Genomic DNA, 16,075 nt, shown 5'->3' with positions numbered 1-16,075 from the left:
GTTTATGTGCGAAGGATTGTGATTTGATGTTTATATGTATATGTGCGGAAAATGAAAGGGAAACTTTTTCATTCTTTGCTTTTGCTGAGAGGTGCACAGTGCAGAGATTCTGTAAAAGAAAATATGGTGAGTGGTTGATATAATCCTTAATCTACCAAAGAACTTGATATTTAATTGTGAGGGGATGTATGTAGACTATTTTGATTTTATTCAGACTAATGTATTTTTCCTGCTAAAGTGTAGGGAGTACTTTTTTTCTCTACAATGTGTGTGCATGTAGAAACCATTCTGTGATTGCATTTGTGTTTTTCATGTGTTTGTAGACAGATAACTGTGCAGTTTTTATATTTTGGTAGAATTAGAAACACGTCATTATTTATGAATTTGTGAAATTAGTTATGTTATGTTTCTATACTAAAATGTAGTACTACTTCTAGATGAAGAAATGTGTTTTGATATAGTGCAAGGGATAGTGTTGTTTGTCTAGAATCACACAGTGAGTCTGTGTGCATTTGGGAACCACTGTGAGAGAAGCATTTGGTAACATTGTGTATTTGCTGACAGATAACTGTTTTAAAACCAGTCAGGTTGTCAAGTTTTAGTAGCATTAGAAGACAGTTATGGCTTATGCTTTCATTAAATGAGTCAGGCATTGACAGTAAATTGCAGTCGTGAAATATGTAGATTGTGTGCACTTCCCTTACCACTTGCACTGTAGTGAATGAGTTTTGGTAAACTCATAGGGATAGTGGTGCTTGTTTAGAATCACATTGTGAGTTAGTGTGTATTTGGGATCAGTGTGAGAGAATAATTTGGTAACATCATGTATTTGCTGACAGATAACTGTTTTAAAATCTGTCATGTTGTGAAGTTTTAGTAGCATTAGAATCCAGTCTTTGCTTATATGTTGATTAAATGAGTCATGCTTTGACACTGATGTGCTGTACTTAAATATGTAGATTGTGTGCAGTCCCCTTACCCCTTCCACAGTAGTGAATGAGTTTTGGTAAAGTCCTAGGATAGTGTTGATTGTCTAAAATCACACTGTGAGTCTGTGTGCATTTGGGTAAGGATTGTGAGAGAAGCATTTGGTAACATTGTGTATTTACTGACAGATAACTGTTTTAAAACCTGTCATGTTGTCAAGTTTTAGTAGCATTAGAAGCCTGTCTTTGCTTATGCGTTGATTAACTTAGTCAGGCATTGACATTAAAGTGTGGTCGTGAAATATGTAGATTGTGTGCAGTTCCTTTACCACTTCCACTGTAGTGAATGAGTTTTGGTAACTCCTATGGATGGTGTTGTTTGTCTAGAATCACACTGTGAGTCTGTGTGCATTTGGGAACCACTGTGAGAGAAGTGTTTGGTAACATTGTGTATTTTCTGACAGATAAGTGTTGTAAAACATGTCATGTTGTCAAGTTTTAGAAGCATTAGAAGACGGTTATGGCTTATGCTTTCATTATATGAGTCAGGCATTGACAGTAAATTGCAGTTGTGAAATATGTAGATTGTGTGCAGTTCCCTTACCACTTGCACTGTAGTGAATGAGTTTTGGTAAACTCATAGGGATAGTGGTGCTTGTCTAGAATCACACTGTGAGTTAGTGTGTATTTGGGATCACTGTGAGAGAAGCATTTGGTAACATCATGTATTTGCTGACAGATAACTGTTTTAAAACCTGTCATGTTGTGGTTTTAGTAGGATTAGAATCCAGTCTTTGCTTATGCGTTGATTAAATGAGTCATGCTTTGACACTGATGTGGTGTACTTAAATATGTAAATTGTGTGCAGTACCATTAACTCTTCCAGAGTAGTGAATGAGTTTTGGTAAACTCCTAGGATAGTGTTGCTTGTCTAAAATCACACTGTGAGTCTGTGTGCATTTGGGTAAGGATTGTGAGAGAAGCATTTGGTAACATCATGTATTTGCTGACATAGACCTGTTTTAAAACTGGTCATGTTGTGAAGTTTTAGTAGCATTAGAAGCCAGTCTTTGCTTATGCTTTGATTAAATGAGTCAGGCTTTGACACAAAAGTGCAGTCCTGAAATATGAAGATTGTGTGCAGTTCGCTTAACACTTCCACAGTAGTGAATGATTTTTGGTAAACTCCTAGGTATAGTGGTCGTTGTCTAGAATTACACTGTGAGTCTGTGTGCATTTGAGAACCACTGTGAGAGAAGCATTTGGTAACATCGTGTATTTGCTGACAGATAACTAATTTAAAACCTCTCATGTTGTCAAGTTTTAGTAGCATTAGAAGCTAGTCTCTGCTTATGCATTGATAAAATGAGTCAGGGTTTGACACTAAGGTGCAGTACCATGTACTATTCTGTTCACTGTGGCAGAACTGAAAATTTAAAAGTTTTTCCTAAGCACTGTCCTAGAAGTAGTCTGATTATTTAGTCAGTTTCTAAGTACCAAATAGACTGCTTCAAATGTCTATGCAGTATGCATGTTGTGTTCTAACATACTATAGACTTGTCTTTTACACCTTCAATTCCCTAGTCAGTATCCATACACTTCCAGGAAACATCCTGTCACTTCCTTTGCAGTCCTCTAGAGACCTAGTCAACAGTATGTACTAATCCATTCACTGTGCCAAAACCCAAACACTTATAAATTCACCAAGACACTCTCTTTCCAGTACTCTTATGATTCAGTCACTGCCTAAGTATTCATGCACTGAGCCAGGTCTTAGCACATGGACTTCTTCAAACCCCTATCCACTATGCATGCAGTCCTCTAAGCACCTACACACTTGTCTTTCACACCTTCACTTCCCCAGTCAGTATCCGTAACACTTCCAGCAAACACCCTGTCACTCCATTTGCACTCCTCTAGTGACCCATTCAGCATCAAATACTAATCCATTCACTGCACCAAAACCTAATAAATTCACCCAGGCACTCTCCTTGCAGTACTCTAATCATTCAGTCAGTACCCAAGTACTCATCCAGTGACCCAGGCCTTAGTATATGGACTGCTTCAAACCCTTATCCACTATGCATGCAGTCCTCTAACCACCTACACAATTGTCTTTCTCACCTTCAATTCCCTAGTCAGTATCCATACACTTCCAGGAAATACCCTGTCACTCCCTTTGCAGTCCTCTAGTGACCCATTCAGCACCATGTACTAATCCATTCACTGTGCTAAAACCCAAACACTTATAAATTCACCAAGATACTATCTTTGCAGTACTCTAATCATTCAGTCACTGCCTAAGTATTCATACACTGAGCCAGGCCTTAGCACATGGACTGTTTCAAACCCCTATGCACTATGCATGCAGTCTTCTAACCACCTAGACACTTGTCTTTCACACTTTAAATTTCCTAGTCAGTATCCATACAGTCCAGCACTTGTGACTGCTTTTGCACTCCTCTAGTGACCAATTCAGTACCAAGTACTTATCCATTACCTGTGCGAAAAGCCTAGCACTTATAAATTCACCTAGGCACTCTCCTTGCTGTACTCTAATCATTCAGTCAGTACCCAAGTAGTAATGCAGTGAGCCAGGCCTTAGCACATGGACTGCTTTAAATGCCTATGCAGTATGGATGCAGTCCTCTAATCACCTACACAGTTGTGTTTCACACCTTCAATTCCCTAGTTAGTATTCATACTCTGCTAGCAAACACCCTGTCACTCACCCAGTGTGTCTCCTTATAATACTGTAATCATTTAGTCAGTTAGCATGTAGTCTTTTAGTTAGGTAGGCTTTAGGGCATGAACTGCTTCAAAGTAGTATGCACTATGCATGTAGTGTTTTAACGATCGTCACACTTGTGGTTCAGGGCTATAGTTTCTTAGTCAGTGTTTATATAAAATCTGTTTGTACAGTAATGGAATAGTATAAATTTGAAAGTTATTAATATACATTGATTTGTGATTCTTTTTTACAGATACAGAACAGGAGTGTTTCTCATCTGTTTGCACTCTTCTCGTGCAAGATTTTTTGGATGAAGGGTCCTTAGGTGTTTCATCATACTTGCTGTGCCGCACGAGTATTTTTTGTTAGGATCCCCTCGTAACAGAACTCTTTGGCAAATCTTGCGAATGAAGAAGGTGGCATTGGTCTTTGTTTGCCTCTTGGAAAAAGTTAAAAATTTCTTCACCACTGAAGAAAAACGTTGTGGGCGTGGTGCCTTCTGCAAAAAAATTTCCTCAGATTTGGTAAATATTTTAAAGCGGCAACATTTACAGTTTTTGTAAGTTAACCCCTTCGCTGCCAGGCCTTTTCCCCCTCCTGTGCCAAGCCTTTTTTTGGCTATTTTGTGTAGTGCGCGCTTAGGCCCCTGTAACTTTTTGACCACATTAGGTATCCACGCCAAATTTGCGTCCTTTTCTTCCAACATCATGGGGATTCTAAAGGTACTCAGGGTCTGTGGATTCCCCTGGAGGGGTCACAGAAATGAGCCAAAATACAGCAAACTTTTGTTTTTTTTCAGAAAATTGGAAACACGGGCTGCAAATGAAAGCATCTGGGTTTTTCCCTGCAAATGTTATCAAAAAAGGGTTTGTGGGGTTGAAATCACCATTGTCCCGGCTTTTCGGGGATACCAGACTTTTGTCGGAAACCCAACATTTTTTACACAGTTTTGGCATTTTTCTGGGACATAGCCTATTTTTGCTATTTTTTGTGCTTTTGACCTCCTTCCAGTTAATGGCAGAAATGGGTAAAAAAGCAATAATGGATCCTGAAAAGCTATACATTTTCGAGAAGAAGACAAAATTCTGAATTCAGCAAGGGGTCATTTGTGTAGATCCATCAAGGTTTTTTTTATAGAAACGAACAGTTAAATATAGGATAAATTGAAAATTAGTTGAAAAAAACAGCCTTTTGTGTCAACGTTTTCACCTGTAACTTCTTCTAATTATGACAGCTCTTTGAAAGCAATATACCGTTGCATCCGCTGGACATTACTGGTTGTGGGGATATATAGGACTTGTAGGTTTACCAAGAACCCGACGAGCCCAGAGCCAAAAACTGAGCAGCAATTTGCAATGGTTTTTTATTATGTACCGGGTATATAGTAATTATTCTGTAAAACTGTGTACATGGAAAAATCGGTATGAAAGACACCTATGTATTTCTGAAATGGGAACAAAATATAGAGTTTAGAAACATTAAATATTTGCACATTTCTGAAATTGGGAATACTCATACTAGCATGAGAATTATCAGTCATTTTTTTGAATGACTTATTTTTTACACAATGTCTTTCATTTGGAAGGCAGAAATGCATCAAAAGTCAATAGATAATAACAGTTCCTTTACAAATCTGAATTACCCTAAGTCTCCCGATAAAAATGGTACCTCACTTGTCTGGGTAGGCATAGTGCCCGCTACAGGAAATGGCGCAAAACGCAACGTGGTCACAACTCAATATCGCAGTGAAAACTTACCCTTTTTTGGCAAAGTGCCTAGCTCTAGTTTTTTAACCCTAGCTCAGCGGGCACCTTGGGAAACCTAGCAAACCTATACATTTGTGAAAACTAGACACCCAGGGGAATCCAGGATGGGGTGACTTGACTGCCTCCCACCAGGGTCTGTTACCCAGAATCCCTTGCAAACCTAAACATTTGTCCAAAAAAACACATTTTCCCCACATTACTGTAGTGGAAAGTTCCGGAATCTGTGTGGATCCACAAATTTCCACCCACCCCGCGTTTCCCAAAGTCTTATAAGAAAAACGGTACCTCACTTGTGTGGGTCTTGCTAGTGCCCGCGACAGGAAACGGCGCAAAACGCAACGTGGTCACACCTCAATTTTGCAGTGAAAAATGACCCTTTTTTGGCAAAATGACTAGCTGTAGTTTTTGAACCCTAGCTCTGCGGGCACTTTGGGAAACCTAGAAAACCTATACATTTTTGAAGACTAGACACCCAGGGGAATCCAAGATGGGGTGACTTGACTGCCTCCCACCAGGGTCTGTTACCCAGAATCCCTTGCAAACCTAAAAAATTGTCCAAAAAAACAAATTTTCCCCACATTTCTGTCGTGGAAAGTGCTGGAATCTGCGTGGATCCACAAATTTCCACCCACCCCGCGTTCCCCAAAGTCTTACGAGAAAAACGGTACCTCACTTGTGTGGGTCGGCCTAGTGCCCGCGACAGGAAACGGCACAAAACGCAACGTGGTCACACCTCAATTTCGCAGTGAAAAATGACCCTTTTTGGCAAAATGTCTAGCTGTAGTTTTTGAACCCTAGCTCTGCGGGCACCTTGGGAAACTTAGCAAACCTGTACATTTTTTAAAACTAGACACCCAGGGGAATCCAGGATGGGGTGACTTGACTGCCTCCCACCAGGGTCTGTTACCCAGAATCCCTTGCAAACCTAAAAAATTGTCAAAAAAAACACATTTTCCCCACATTACTGTAGTGGAAAGTTCTGGAATCTGTGTGGATCCACAAATTTCCACGCACCCCGCGTTCCCCAAAGTCTTACGAGAAAAATGGTAACTCACTTGTGTGGGTCGGCCTAGTGCTCGCGACAGGAAACGGCGCAAAACACATCATGGTCACACCTCAATTTCGCAGTGAAAAATGACCCTTTTTTTGGCAAAATGACTAGCTCTAGTTTTTGAACCCTAGCTCTGCGGGCACCTTGGGAAACCTAGAAAACCTATACATTTTTGAAAACTAGACACCCAGGGGAATCCAGGATGGGGTGACTTGACTGCCTCCCACCAGGGTCTGTTACCCAGAATCCCTTGCAAACCTAAAAGTTTGTCCAAAAAAACACATTTTCCCCACATTACTGTCGTGGAAAGTTCCGGAATCTGTGTGGATCCACAAATTTCCACCCACCCCGCGTTTCCCAAAGTCTTACGAGAAAAATGGTACCTCACTTGTGTGGGTCGGCCTAGTGCCCGCGACAGGAAACGGCGCAAAACGCAAAGTGGTCACACCTCAATTTCGCAGTGAAAAATGACCCTTTTTTGGCAAAATGACTAGCTGTAGTTTTTGAACCCTAGCTCTGCGGGCACTTTGGGAAACCTAGCAAACCTATACATTTTTTAAAACTAGACACCCAGGGGAATCCAAGATGGGGTGACTTGACTGCCTCCCACCAGGGTCTGTTACCCAGAATCCCTTGCAAACCTAAAATATTGTCCAAAAAACCTAATTTTCCCCACATTTCTGTGGTGGAAAGTTCCGGAATCTGCGTGGATCCACAAATTTCCACCCACCCCGCGTTCCCCAAAGTCTTACTAGAAAAACGGTGCCTCACTTGTGTGGGTCGGCCTAGTGCCCGCGACAGGAAACGGCGCAAAACGCAACGTGGTCACACCTCAATTCCGCAGTGAAAAATGACCCTTTTTTGGCAAAATGTCTAGCTGTAGTTTTTGAACCCTAGCTCTGCGGGCACCTTGGGAAACCTAGCAACCCTGTACATTTTTTAAAACTAGACACCCAGGGGAATCCAGGATGGGGTGACTTGTCAGCCTCCCACCAGGGTCTGTTACCCAGAATCCCTTGCAAACCTAAAAAATTGTCAAAAAAACACATTTTCCCCACATTACTGTCGTGGAAAGTTCCGGAATCTGTGTGGATCCACAAATTTCCACCCACCCCGCGTTCCCCAAAGTCTTACGAGAAAAACGGTAACTCACTTGTGTGGGTCGGCCTAGTGCCCGCGACAGGAAACGGCGCAAAACACATTGTGGTCACAACTCAATTTCACATTGAAAAATGACCCTTTTTTGGCAAAATGACTAGCTGTAGTTTTTGAACCCTAGCTCTGCGGGCACTTTGGGAAACCTAGCAAACCTATACATTTTTGAAAACTAGACACCCAGGGGAATCCAAGCTGGGGTGACTTGACTGCCTCCCACCAGGGTCTGTTACCCAGAATCCCTTGCAAACCTAAAAAATTGTCCAAAAAAACTAATTTTCCCCACGTTTCTGTCGTTGAAAGTTCTGGAATCTGCGTGGATCCACAAATTTCCACCCACCCCGCGTTCCCCAAAGTCTTACGAGAAAAACGGTACCTCACTTGTGTGGGTCGGCCTAGTGCCCACAACAGGAAACGGCGCAAAACGCAACGTGGTCACACCTCAGTTTCGCAGTGAAAAATGACCCTTTTTTGCCAAAATGTCTAGCTGTACTTTTTGAACCCTAGCTCTGCGGGCACCTTGGGAAACCTAGCAAACCTGTACATTTTTTAAAACTAGACACCCAGGGGAATCCAGGATGGGGTGACTTGACTGCCTCCCACCAGGGTCTGTTACCAAGAATCCCTTGCAAACCTAAAAAATTGTCAAAAAAAACACATTTTCCCCACATTACTGTCGTGGAAAGTTCCGGAATCTGTGTGGATCCACAAATTTCCACCCACCCCGCGTTCCCCAAAGTCTTATGAGAAAAACGGGAGCTCACTTGTGTGGGTCAGCCTGGTGCCCGCGACAGGAAACAGCACAAAACACATCGTGGTCACACCTCAATTTCGCAGTGAAAAATGACCCTTTTTTGGCAAAATGTCTAGCTGTAGTTTTTGAACCCTAGCTCTGCGGGCACCTTAGGAAACCTAGCAAACCTGTACATTTTTTAAAACTAGACACCCAGGAGAATCCAGGATGGGGTGACTTGACTGCCTCCCACCAGGGTCTGTTACCCAGAATCCCTTGCAAACCTAAAAAAATGTCCTAAAAACACATTTTCCCCACATTTCTGTGGTGGAAAGTTCCGGAATCTGTGTGGATCCACAAATTTCCACCCACCCCGCGTTCCCCAAAGTCTTACGAGAAAAATGGTACCTCACTTGTGTGGGTCGGCCTAGTGCCCGTGACAGGAAACGGCGCAAAACGCAACGTGGTCACACCTCAATTTCGCAGTGAAAAATGACCCTTTTTTGGCAAAATGACCAGCTGTAGTTTTTGAACCCTAGCTCTGCGGGCACTTTGGGAAACCTAGCAAACCTATACATTTTTGAAAACTAGACACCCAGGGGAATCCAAGGTCGGATGACTTGACTGCCTCCCACCAGGGTCTGTTACCCAGATTCCCTTGCAAACCTAAAAAATTGTCCCAAAAAAACACATTTTCCCCACATTTCTGTCGTGGAAAGTTCCGGAATCTGCGTGGATCCACAAATTTCCAACCACCCCGCGTTCCCCAAAGTCTTACAAGAAAAACGGTACCTCACTTGTGTGGGTCGGCCTAGTGCCCGCGACAGGAAACGGCGCAAAACGCAACGTGGTCACACCTAAATTTCGCAGTGAAAAATGACCCTTTTTTGGCAAAATGACTGGCTGTAGTTTTTGAACCCTAGCTCTGCGGGCACCTTGGGAAACCTAGCAAACCTATACATTTTTTTAAACTAGATATGCAGGGGAATCCAGGATGGGGTGACTTGACTGCCTCCCACCAGGGTCTGTTACCCAGAATCCCTGGCAAACCTAAAAAATTGTCCAAAAAAACACACATTTTCCCACATTTCTGTGGTGGAAAGTTCCGGAATCTGCGTGGATCCACAAATTTCCACCCACCCCACGTTCCCCAAAGTCTTACGAGAAAAACGGTATCTCATTGTGTGGTTCGGCCTAGTGCCCGCGACAGGAAACGTCGCAAAACGCATCGTGGTCACACTTCAATTTCGCAGTGAAAAATGACCCTTTTTTGGCAAAATGACTAGCTGTAGTTTTTGAACCCTAGCTCTGCGGGCACCTTGGGAAACCTAGCAAACCTATACATTTTTGAAAACTAGACACACAGGGGAATCCAGGATGGGGTGACTTGACTGCCTCCCACTAGGGTCTGTTACCCAGAATCCCTGGCAAACCTAAAAAATTGTCCAAAAAAACACAAATTTTCCCACATTTCTGTGGTGGAAAGTTCCGGAATCTGCGTGGATCCACAAATTTCCACCCACCCCGCGTTCCCCAAAGTCTTACAAGAAAAACAGTACCTCACTTGTGTGGGTCGGCCTAGTGCCCGCGACAGGAAACGTCGCAAAACGCATCGTGGTCACACCTCAATTTCACAGTGAAAAATGACCCTTTTTTGGCACAATGACTAGCTGTAGTTTTTGAACCCTAGCTCTGCGGGCACCTTGGGAAACCTAGCAAACCTATACATTTTTGAAAACTAGACACCCAGGGGAATCCAGGATGGGGTGACTTGACTGCCTCGCACTAGGGTCTGTTACCCAGAATTCCTTGCAAACCTAAAAAATTGTCAAAAAAAACACATTTTCCCCACATTTCTGTGGTGGAAAGTTCCGGAGTCTGCGTGGATCCACACATTTCCACCCACCCCACGTTCCCCAAAGTCTTACGAGAAAAACGGTACCTCACTTTTGTGGGTCGTCTTAGTGCCTGCGACAGGAAATGGCACAAAACATAGTGAGGTAACATCAAAATTGCCTATCTCAAAACCACCTGGCTTTGCAAGGGGGGTCACTTGGGATTTTGGCCCGGTGCTCGGCGGCCATCTAGTGAAACCTACCAAACCCATACATTTTTGCAAACTAGACACCCGGGGGCTTCCAGGGAGGTATGGCTTGCATGGATCCCCCAACATTTCCTTACCCAGAATCCCCTGCAAACCTCAATTTTAGCTGAAGAAAATCACTTTTTTCACACATTTTTGTGTGGGAAAGTTGTGGCATCACCGGGCTCACTCAAATTTCCCATCAACCAGTGTTCCGCTGGGTCTCCCAGTAAAAATGGTGCCTCACTTGTGTGGGAGGCCCAAGTACCCGCGACAGGCAAGGGCCCAAAACGTAGTGAGGTGACATCAAAATTGCCCATCTCAAAACCACCTGGTTTTGGAAGGGGGGGTCACCTGGGTTTTTGTCCCGGTGCTCGGCGGCCATCGAGGGAAACCTACCAAACCCATACATTTCTGAAAACTAGACACCCGGGGGCTTCCAGGGAGGTATGGCGTGCATGGATCCCCCAACGTTTCCTTACCCAGAATCCCCTGCAAACCTCAATTTTAGCTGAAAAAAATCACTTTTTTCACACATTTTTGTGTGGGAAAGTTGTGGCATCCCCGGGATCACTCAAATTTCCCACCACCCAGCGTTCCCCTGGGTCTCCCGGTAAAAATGGTGCCTCACTTGTGTGGGAGGCCCAAGTTTCCACGACAGGCAAGGGCCCAAAACGTAGTGAGGTTACTTCAAATTTGCCTCTCTCAAAAGCACCTGGTTTTGCAAGGGGGTCACCTGGGTTTTTGGCCCGGTGCTCTGTGGCCATCTAGGAAAACCTGCCAAACCCATACATTTCTGAAAACTAGACACCCGGGGGCTTCCAGGGAGGTAAGGCTTGCATGGATCCACAACGTTTCCTTACCCAGAATCCCCTGCAAACCTCAATTTTAGCTGAAAAAATCACTTTTTTCACACATTTTTGTGTGGGAAAGTTGTGGCATCACCAGGCTCACTCATATTTCCCACCTCCCAGCGTTCCCCTGGGTCTCCCGGTAAAAATGGTGCCTCACTTGTGTGGGAGGCCCAAGTTCCCGCGACAGGCAAGGGCCCAAAACGTAGTGAGGTGACTTCAAATTTGCCGATCTCAAAACCACCTGGTTTTGCAAGGGGGGTCACCTGGGTTTTTGGCCTGGGCGTCTGCGGCCATCTAGGGAAACCTACCAAACCCATACATTTCTGAAAACTAGACACCCGGGGGCTTCCAGGGAGGTATGGCTTGTGTGGATCCCCCAACGTTTCCTTACCCAGAATCCCCTGCAAACCTCAATTTTAGCTGAAAAAATCACTTTTTTCACACATTTTTGTGTGGGAAAGTTGTGGCATCACCGGGCTCACTCAAATTTCCCACCTCCCAGCATTCCGCTGGGTCTCCCGGTAAAAATGGTGCCTCACTTGTGTGGGAGGCCCAAGTTCCCGCGACAGGCAAGGGCCCAAAACGTAGTGAGGTGACTTCAAATTTGCCTATCTCAAAACCACCTGGTTTTGCAAGGGGGGTCATCTGGGTTTTTGGCCCGGTGTTCGGCGGCCATCTAGGGAAACCTACCAAACCCATACATTTCTGAAAACTAGACACCCGGGGCCTTCCAGGGCGGTATGGCTTGCGTGGATCCCACAACGTTTCCTTACCCAGAATCCCCTGCAAACCTCAATCTTAGCTGAAAAAATCACTTTTTTCACACATTTTTGTTTGGGAAAGTTGTGGCATCACCAGGCTCACTCATATTATCCACCTCCCATCGTTCCCCTGGGTCTCCCGGTAAAAATGGTGCCTCACTTGTGTGGGAGGCCCAAGTTCCCACGACAGGCAAGGGCCCAAAACGTAGTGAGGTGACTTCAAATTTGCCTATCTCAAAACCACCTGGTTTTGCAAGGGGGGTCACCTGGGTTTTTGGCCCGGGCGTCTGCGGCCATCTAGGGAAACCTACCAAACCCATACATTTCTGAAAACTAGACACCCAGGGGAATCCAAGGTCGGATGACTTGACTGCCTCCCACCAGGGTCTGTTACCCAGAATCCCTTGCAAACCTAAAAAATTGTCCAAAAAAACACATTTTCCCCACATTTCTGTCGTGGAAAGTTCCGGAATCTGCGTGGATCCACAAATTTCCAACCACCCCGCGTTTCCCAAAGTCTTACAAGAAAAACCGTACCTCACTTGTGTGGGTCGGCCTAGTGCCCGCGACAGGAAACGGCGCAAAACGCAACGTGGTCACACCTAAATTTCGCAGTGAAAAATGACCCTTTTTTGGCAAAATGACTGGCTGTAGTTTTTGAACCCTAGCTCTGCGGGCACCTTGGGAAACCTAGCAAACCTATACATTTTTTTAAACTAGATACGCAGGGGAATCCAGGATGGGGTGACTTGACTGCCTCCCACCAGGGTCTGTTACCCAGAATCCCTTGCAAACCTAAAAAATTGTCCAAAAAAACACACATTTTCCCCACATTTCTGTGGTGGAAAGTTCCGGAATCTGCGTGGATCCACAAATTTCCACCCACCCCGCGTTCCCCAAAGTCTTACAAGAAAAACGGTACCTCACTTGTGTGGGTCGGCCTAGTGCCCGCGACAGGAAACGTCGCAAAACGCATCGTGGTCACACCTCAATTTCGCAGTGAAAAATGACCCTTTTTTGGCAAAATGACTAGCTGTAGTTTTTGAACCCTAGCTCTGCGGGCACCTTGGGAAACCTAGCAAACCTATACATTTTTGAAAACTAGACACACAGGGGAATCCAGGATGGGGTGACTTGACTGCCTCCCACCAGGGTCTGTTACCCAGAATCCCTGGCAAACCTAAAAAATTGTCCAAAAAAACACACATTTTCCCCACATTTCTGTGGTGGAAAGTTCCGGAATCTGCGTGGATCCACAAATTTCCACCCACCCCGCGTTCCCCAAAGTCTTACAAGAAAAACGGTACCTCACTTGTGTGGGTCGGCCTAGTGCCCGCGACAGGAAACGTCGCAAAACGCATCGTGGTCACACCTCAATTTCGCAGTGAAAAATGACCCTTTTTTGGCACAATGACTAGCTGTAGTTTTTGAACCCTAGCTCTGCGGGCACCTTGGGAAACCTAGAAAACCTATACATTTTTAAAAACTAGACACCCAGGGGAATCCAGGATGGGGTGACTTGACTGCCTCCCACCAGGGTCTGTTACCCAGAATTCCTTGCAAACCTAAAAAATTGTCAAACAAAACACATTTTCCCCACATTTCTGTGGTGGAAAGTTGTGGCATCCCCGGGCTCACTCAAATTTCCCACCACCCAGCGTTCCCCTGAGTCTCCCGGTAAAAATGGTGCCTCACTTGTGTGGGAGGCCCAAGTCTCCACGACAGGCAAGGGCCCAAAACGTAGTGAGGTTACTTCAAATTTGCCTCTCTCAAAAGCACCTGGTTTTGCAAGGGGGTCACCTGGGTTTTTGGCCCGGTGCTCTGTGGCCATCTAGGGAAACCTACCAAACCCATACATTTCTGAAAACTAGACTCCCGGGGGCTTCCAGGGAGGTAAGGCTTGCATGGATCCACAACGTTTCCTTACCCAGAATCCCCTGCAAACCTCAATTTTAGCTGAAAAAATCACTTTTTTCACACATTTTTGTGTGGGAAAGTTGTGGCATCACCAGGCTCACTCATATTTCCCACCTCCCAGCGTTCCCCTGGGTCTCCCGGTAAAAATGGTGCCTCACTTGTGTGGGAGGCCCAAGTTCCCGCGACAGGCAAGGGCCCAAAACGTAGTGAGGTGACTTCAAATTTGCCTATCTCAAAACCACCTGGTTTTGCAAGGGTGGTCACCTGGGTTTTTGGCCCGGGCGTCTGCGGCCATCTAGGGAAACCTACCAAACCCATACATTTCTGAAAACTAGACACCCGGGGGCTTCCAGGGAGGTATGGCTTGCGTGGATCCCCCAACGTTTCCTTACCCAGAATCCCCTGCAAACCTCAATTTTAGCTGAAAAAATCACTTTTTTCACACATTTTTGTGTGGGAAAGTTGTGGCATCACCGGGCTCACTCAAATTTCCCACCTCCCAGCGTTCCGCTGGGTCTCCCGGTAAAAATGGTGCCTCACTTGTGTGGGAGGCCCAAGTTTCCGCAACAGGCAAGGGCCCAAAACGTAGTGAGGTGACTTCAAATTTGCCTATCTCAAAACCACCTGGTTTTGCAAGGGGGGTCATCTGGGTTTTTGGCCCGGTGTTCGGCGGCCATCTAGGGAAACCTACCAAACCCATACATTTCTGAAAACTAGACACCCGGGGGCTTCCAGGGAGGTATGGCTTGCGTGGATCCCACAACGTTTCCTTACCCAGAATCCCCTGCAAACCTCAATCTTAGCTGAAAAAATCACTTTTTTCACACATTTTTGTGTGGGAAAGTTGTGGCATCACCGGGCTCACTCTATTTCCCACCTCCCAGCGTTCCCCTGGGTCTCCCGGTAAAAATGGTGCCTCACTTGTGATGTTGATGTCGCATCACTACGTTTTGGGCCCTTGCCTGTCGCGGGTACTTGGGCCTCCCACACAACTGAGGCACCATTTTTACTGGGAGACCCAGGGGAATGCTGGGAGGTGGGAAATAGAGTGAGCCCGGTGATGCCACAACTTTCCCACACAAAAATGTGTGAAAAAATGTTTTCTTCAGCTAAAATTGAGGTTTGCTGGAGATTCTGGGTAAGGAAACGTTGGGGGATGCATGCAAGCCATACCTCCCTGGAAGCCCCCGGGTGTCTAGTTTTCAGAAATGTATGGGTTTGGTAGGTTTCCCTAGATGGCCGCCGAACACCGGCCCAAAAACCCAGGTGACCCCCCTTGCAAAACCAGGTGGTTTTGAGATAGGGAATTTTGATGTCACCTCACTGCGTTTTGGGCCCTTGCCTGTCGCGGTTATTTGGGCCTCCCACACAAGTGAGGCACCATTTTTACCGGGTGACCCAGGGGAACGCTGGGGGGTGAGAAATTTGAGTGAGCCCGGTGATGCCACAACTTTCCCACACAAAAATGTGTGAAAAAAGTGTTTTTTTCAGCTAAAAGTGAGGTTTGCAGGGGATTCTGGGTAAGGAAACGTTGGGGGATCCATGCAAGCCATACCTCCCTGGAAGCCCCCGGGTGTCTAGTCTTCAGAAATGTATGGGTTTGGTAGTTTCCCCTAGATGGCCGCCTAACACCGGGCTAAAAACCCAGGTGACCCCCCTTGCAAAACCAGGTGGTTCTGAGATAGGCAAATTTGAAGTCACCTCACTACGTTTTGGGCCTTTGCCTGTCGCGGGAACTTGGGCCTCCCACACAAGTGAGGCACCATTTTTACCGGGAGACCCAGGGGAATGCTGGGAGGGGGGAAATTTGAGTGAGCCCAGTGATGCCAACACTTTCCCACACAAAAATGTGTGAAAAAAGTGATTTTTTCAGCTAAAATTGAGGTTTGCAGGGGATTCTGGGTAAGGAAACGTTGGGGGATCCATGCAAGCCATACCTCCCTGGAAGCCCCCGGGTGTCTAGTCTTCAGAAATGTATGGGTTTGGTAGTTTTCCCTAGATGGCCGCCGAACACCGGGCCAAAAACCCAGGTGACCCCCCTTGCAAAACCAGGTGGTTTTGAGATAGGCAAATTTGAAGTCACCTCACTACGTTTTGG

The sequence above is a fragment of the Triturus cristatus genome, chromosome 2_1 (genome assembly GCF_964204655.1).
Source record: "Triturus cristatus chromosome 2_1, aTriCri1.1, whole genome shotgun sequence".
NCBI lineage: Eukaryota > Metazoa > Chordata > Amphibia > Caudata > Salamandridae > Triturus > Triturus cristatus.
This window is presented reverse-complemented; position numbering follows the sequence as displayed.